We start from the raw sequence: 5,544 nt of genomic DNA on the forward strand, positions 1-5,544 counted from the left end.
CTCAAACTTAGAGATCCATCTGCCTCTTTCTCATTGTTAGGATTAAAGGCACACACCACCATTAGTTTGTGTGCATGTGTGTTTTGCCTACATGTGTGTATGTGTACCACTTATGTGCTTGGTGCCTGAGGAAGCCAGAGAGGGCATCGAAACTCTTGGAACTGGAGTTACAGAACTGGCATGTAGCTGCTGGAAATTGAAACAAGTGCCCTCAACCACTAAGCCATCTCTCCAGTGCCCACTGCAAAATACTCTTGGCAAAGTGATGAGTTCCTGTCTGTGGGGTGTGAAAGGTATCCTGGTTCCCGGTTGAGATAAGATTGAAACCCCAGTGACCCTAAACTCCCAGGAGGCCAGGCCCCTCTCATGTAGCTACACTCCCCCCAGGCCCCTGTAGAGAGGCTTGTGGCCATCAGTCACTTAGAAGCCAGACCACGCCCTCCCATATGTAGATGAGGTCTTCCCAAGCTCTCAGACCAAGCCAATAGGAAGCACCTGCTGTCAGACCCTGACCCACTCCCAAAACTATATATAAGAATCCTACCCAGAAGGATTAAAAGTGTGCACGAACTACTCCGTCCTCTGAGAGCTTCTCTCATAAGTGCTGTAGCACTGCCACTTGGGATGAGATCTGCTCTTCTGAAATCACCACCAGAAACTCCCCTGCACCCCTTGCTGGCTCAGCCCAGCTGACATCCTGGAGCATCTGAAGCGGCAGCGGAGGCGGCGGCAGAGGCGGCAGCGGAGGCGATTCTCCCTCCCTGCCTGAGTTCACTTCCCTTTTGCCTTAACCCTTTCACCTGGCCGGGCCAGAGATCTCTGTGGAAAGCCTCCAGTATGAAGGCCAGCACACATCCACGAGCAGTGGAAGGTGTAGGGTGTAGTTTTTCTACCCTGCTTTAAGATATAGGCAGACTACGCTACCAGCCCCCACCCAGATTCCCCCACGAATTGGATCAACATACACACACACAAACACACACACACACACACACACACACACACACACACACACACTAATCTTAAAATGCCTTTGCTAACTTGATGATTGGTCACTCCTAATCCTCCCGTGGTTCCCTAGGCACAGTTGGATAGAGTGGCCATTGGCTGTTCCAACTGAAAACTCACATGGCTGGTTGGTTCTATCCCCTGCAACTGCTCTTTCTGTCCTCTTTCGCAGTTCTCCCAATTCTCTCTGTATCCTCCCTCACAACTCTTAAGTGTCCCACCCTGTCCTCAGTCATCGGAGGCTGGCATCTTTATTGATCTATTAAGAACCAATTGTGGAACAGGATCTTAGCATCAGAACCAACTTCTAAACCTCACCTTTTCTGTCCAATTAAAAAGAAGAAACTCTTCTCCCAGACACAAATTGAACAAAACCATAACAATCATGCAGATTACACTGTATGATATACAATTAACATCCAGTCCATCATTTTTGTCAATTAGAGAAAGTACTCTACACTCACTCCCAACTTAAAGAATTGTGATTCTATCCCTGGATTATGTTTAGATTTTGACATGTAATGCCACCTGAAAACCATGTTCTCCAATCTATAACCTCTCTCAATGTTAAACAACTTGAGTTTGATTATGAGACTATACTAGTCTCCAACCTCATTAGAAATCTGAGGACAGCTTAAACATTACCTGGGTATATAGCACCAAGAGCAGTTTCTCAATCTTAAACAATTGTAGAAGCAGCTGACTACCTGGACAGCACCCTAATTTCTTATAACAGTGGAGCAGCATTTGTCTTCAGCCTTCTGGTTCAGGATCAGCTGACGGACCTTTGCAAATAAGGATTATGAAGGGCTGCTTACCCTGTCTTGGCAGAGCTATTGGTCCACATAGTGTGCCCTTTTCCCAGACAGTATTTGGTCTACAGATAAAATGGGCTATTTCTGCCCCGTGGGTACCCAGCCACGATGAGCAACCTCACCTGGAGGTAAAGAGGCTCAATTCACTTTGAAGGAGAATGGGGAAGCTGTCAGGAGCAGACACGTCTCATTGTCAAATGATTAAATGTCATATTCTGTGGATTTCTGATGTTTTTGAAGACCATCTTAAAGTATCTTGAACTGTTAACCTTAGGTACTCTTCGCCATTTCTATTTGAGCAAATTGAAGGTACTTTATTATAATTAAGTCAGAATCTAACTAACCATAAGTTTGCTATCTGGCTCTAATTTTTGTTAATCATATTAAACAGTTTGTAAAGCAACTATTAGAAGGACTGGGTCTAAGCCTCGTATTTTTAAGTGAGTTGCATAGGCACAATGCCTATCTAAGAATAATAACACTATTAATTTCAAATTTTATATCAATATAAGAAATTCACATACATGAAAACCTTAAATTTGTATCAATATAAATTCTGTACCAATGTAAAAAAAATCATAATTTCAATTTGTATCAGTTATAAAGATTTCTATTAATTAAGATTGTGGCTACATAATACTTTGGGTCAAGAATAAAATTTAGTAATCTACCTATTTTTTTCCCTGTTCAAAATGACCATTTCCAAATTGTCCCTTAAAATGACAACTTATCTATAATTTGTAAAATATCCATTACCAGACACCCAAACCCAGGGAATTTCCTTATAACCAGGGTGCACAGATCAGTTAAGGATGAAATTCTGCTCTTTGTTTGAGCCTTGAAAGACAGCTTTTTTATGAGTTAATTTTATTAATAACCAACTGTAATAAGTCTTCCTCCCACCATGTGAAGGATGGCGTGATGAATCTCTACCTGTCCTATTTGATTCTCTTGAATCTTTCTAGTTCTTCGGAGGGTCTCGCCTCGTCATATCTGATCCATAACACTCTAGAAGGTCCAAAGCCTCGTCTCCTTCCCTGTCAACACAAACGCTCAGCCTCTCTTCCAAAATAACAAGTCCAGCAGTGGGAAATCATTAAACGTTAGCTTGAACTCTCTACCAAAGGAATTTTAATATAACCACCAAACTAAAAACACGCTTATTTTGATAAATAAAATAATTCGAAGCAAATAAAGCAATCTAAAAAAAGTATTAATCAATGAGACAGTGTTTCTGCTATCTCCTGCCCCAACCTTCATGAGATTAAGGCCTAAATTTCTATGTCTGAGATAGGCTAAGGCCTTTAATCTCATTTTTTTCAGATCAAATTTGTGTGTGCCTGCCTGCGCGATTTTGCGCGTGTGTGCACTTGCATGACAAGTGCTTGGTGCGTGTTTGGCGAGCAGGCAGTGTGTGCGTGTCACGTGCACAGTGTATGGGTGGCATGTGGATGGCTTGTGTGTGGGCACGGGGGCGGGTCTGTGTGCACACGTGCTAGGCGTGTGCTAGGCGTGTGCTTGGCCCCTGTGTAGCACATGCGCGGCGACTGAGTGGAGCATGGGTAGCACATTATTGGTGCTTGCACGGCACATGGTTGCTACATGCATGGCTCGTGAGTGCTGGGTGGGCGGCGTGCGTGTGGCGAGTGGGCAGCCCGTGCTTGGGCATGCGTTGCGCGTGAGCGGCGCGTGCTTGGCGTGTACGTGGTGTGTGAGTAGGGCATGCGTGGCAACTGTGTGGGCACTTGTGTGTGTGCACGCGCATTTGCGCACGTATGGCAGGTGTGTGCATGTGTGTCTGCGTGACGCATGTTTGGCGCATGCATAGCACGTGGTTACGAGTGGGCAGCACGGGCATGATGCATGACTGGTGTGTGCACGGAGTGTGGGCTGCGCGTGGACAGGTCGTGATTGGCCTGTGGGGGGAGGGTGGGCAGCGCAAAATTGGCCCGTGAGCGGCACGTGCGTGTCACGTGAGAAGTGAGTGGGTGTCATGTGGATGGCTCATGCGCGCCGCGCGCACTTGTGTAAGTGCCTGCGTGCCTGCGTGCGTGTGTGTGGGTGTGTGTGTGTGCGCGCGCGCGCGTGTGTGTGTGTAGCATGGTTGTCTCCTGGACTGCTCCTGCACAGCATGTGGGCGGGGTGTGATTGGCCTGTGATTGGCCCATGGGCAGGGTGTGATTGGCGCGTGATTGGCACTTGGGTGGCACGTGGGAGGGGCATGATTGGAGCGTAGGCAATGCATGGGTGACTCATGCACGGGGTGTGTGTGTGTGTGTGTTCCCGTGTGTGCATGCATGGTATGTGCTCGGCACACGTGTATTCCATGGTTGCATCCTAGGTTGCACGTGCGCGTGAGCGACGTGCGGGCGGCGCGTCAGTGGCTTGTGCTCAGGGCGTGATTGGCCCATGAATGCTGCCAGTGCGGCTCGTGATTGGCCTGTGGGCGGCGTGTGGGTGGGTTGTGAATGGCGCGTGGAGGTGGCGTTGACGTGGACGATAACTGTGCAGCGCTTGGCTGGGTGTGGGTTGAGCCGCATGTGCCAATCACACCCTGCACATATGCATGCATTGTTCTGTGTATTCTTGGTGCCTGGGTGGCGCATGTGTGGCGCAGCATGTTCTCAGCAAGTGCTGGGCACGTGGGCGGCCCGGGAACGGTGTGTGCGTGGTGCTTGGGTGGCCCCTTGGCGGCGCATGGGCAGTGCGTGCTTGGAGCATGTGTCGCAAGTACGGTGCACAGGCAGCACAAGCATGGGCGGCACATGCTTGGCAATGCATGTCATTTGTGTGGCCCATTCGTAGTGCGTTCTTCGCACATGGTTGGTGTGTGCTTGGTACATGATTGGAGCGTGTGTCCCGTGCGTCTCACGTGTGTGTGTGTGTGTGTGTGTGTGTGTGTGTGTGTGTGTGTGTGTGTGTGTGTCTGCACCTGTGCTGACACAGGACCAAGAACTGGGCATAGGCCTTCGAGGTTTAAGAAAAAAAGACGGGTTGGGGATTTAGCTCAGTGGTAGAGCGCTTGCCTAGGAAGCGCAAGGCCCTGGGTTCGGTCCCCAGCTTCAAAAAAAAGAACCAAAAAAAAAAGAAAAAAAAGACATACTTGGGTCATTCATGTTACGAGAATGCCAAATCTTTGATTTGATTCACCAAATATAAACCCCAAGTTGGATATAAATCCCAAGTTTGTCGGGTGGGGAAATCAAGGAAAAACTGTGGAAAAACTGGCTTATGCCCTCGAACAAAGAAATACAAACAAAAAAACCCAGGAACTGATTAGCAGTGTTATCGCCCAGGTGTACCACCCAGGCATGCAGTTCAGGGACAGGGCAGGGTGTTCCTTTGTTAGGAACAAAAGGTTTCCACATGCTTCAGGGAGGCTCAGCAGGGGCAAACACTGACGGGACCCAGGAGGGTACGACATATGAGTGTGTGTGTGCATGTAAACAGGAAACAGGAAAACATGGGGAGCTGCACTAAGATGACTGCTTTCAGGGCTGCTCTTCCAGAACAACCAGCTTCAACTCCCAGAACCGACACTGCAGCTCACGATTGTCTGAAACTTCAATCCCAGGGAATCCAATGCCCTGTCTGGCACTGCATGCAGACAAAATACTTACACACATAACAGTAATGGAAGAGAGAAGCCCTGGGTGGAGGCAGAAACAGGGCTTGGTGGCACACACCACTTGCTATCTCAGCATTCTGGAGGTAGGGGCAA

Source organism: Rattus rattus, chromosome 7 (assembly GCF_011064425.1).
Source record: "Rattus rattus isolate New Zealand chromosome 7, Rrattus_CSIRO_v1, whole genome shotgun sequence".
NCBI classification, from domain to species: Eukaryota; Metazoa; Chordata; class Mammalia; order Rodentia; family Muridae; genus Rattus; species Rattus rattus.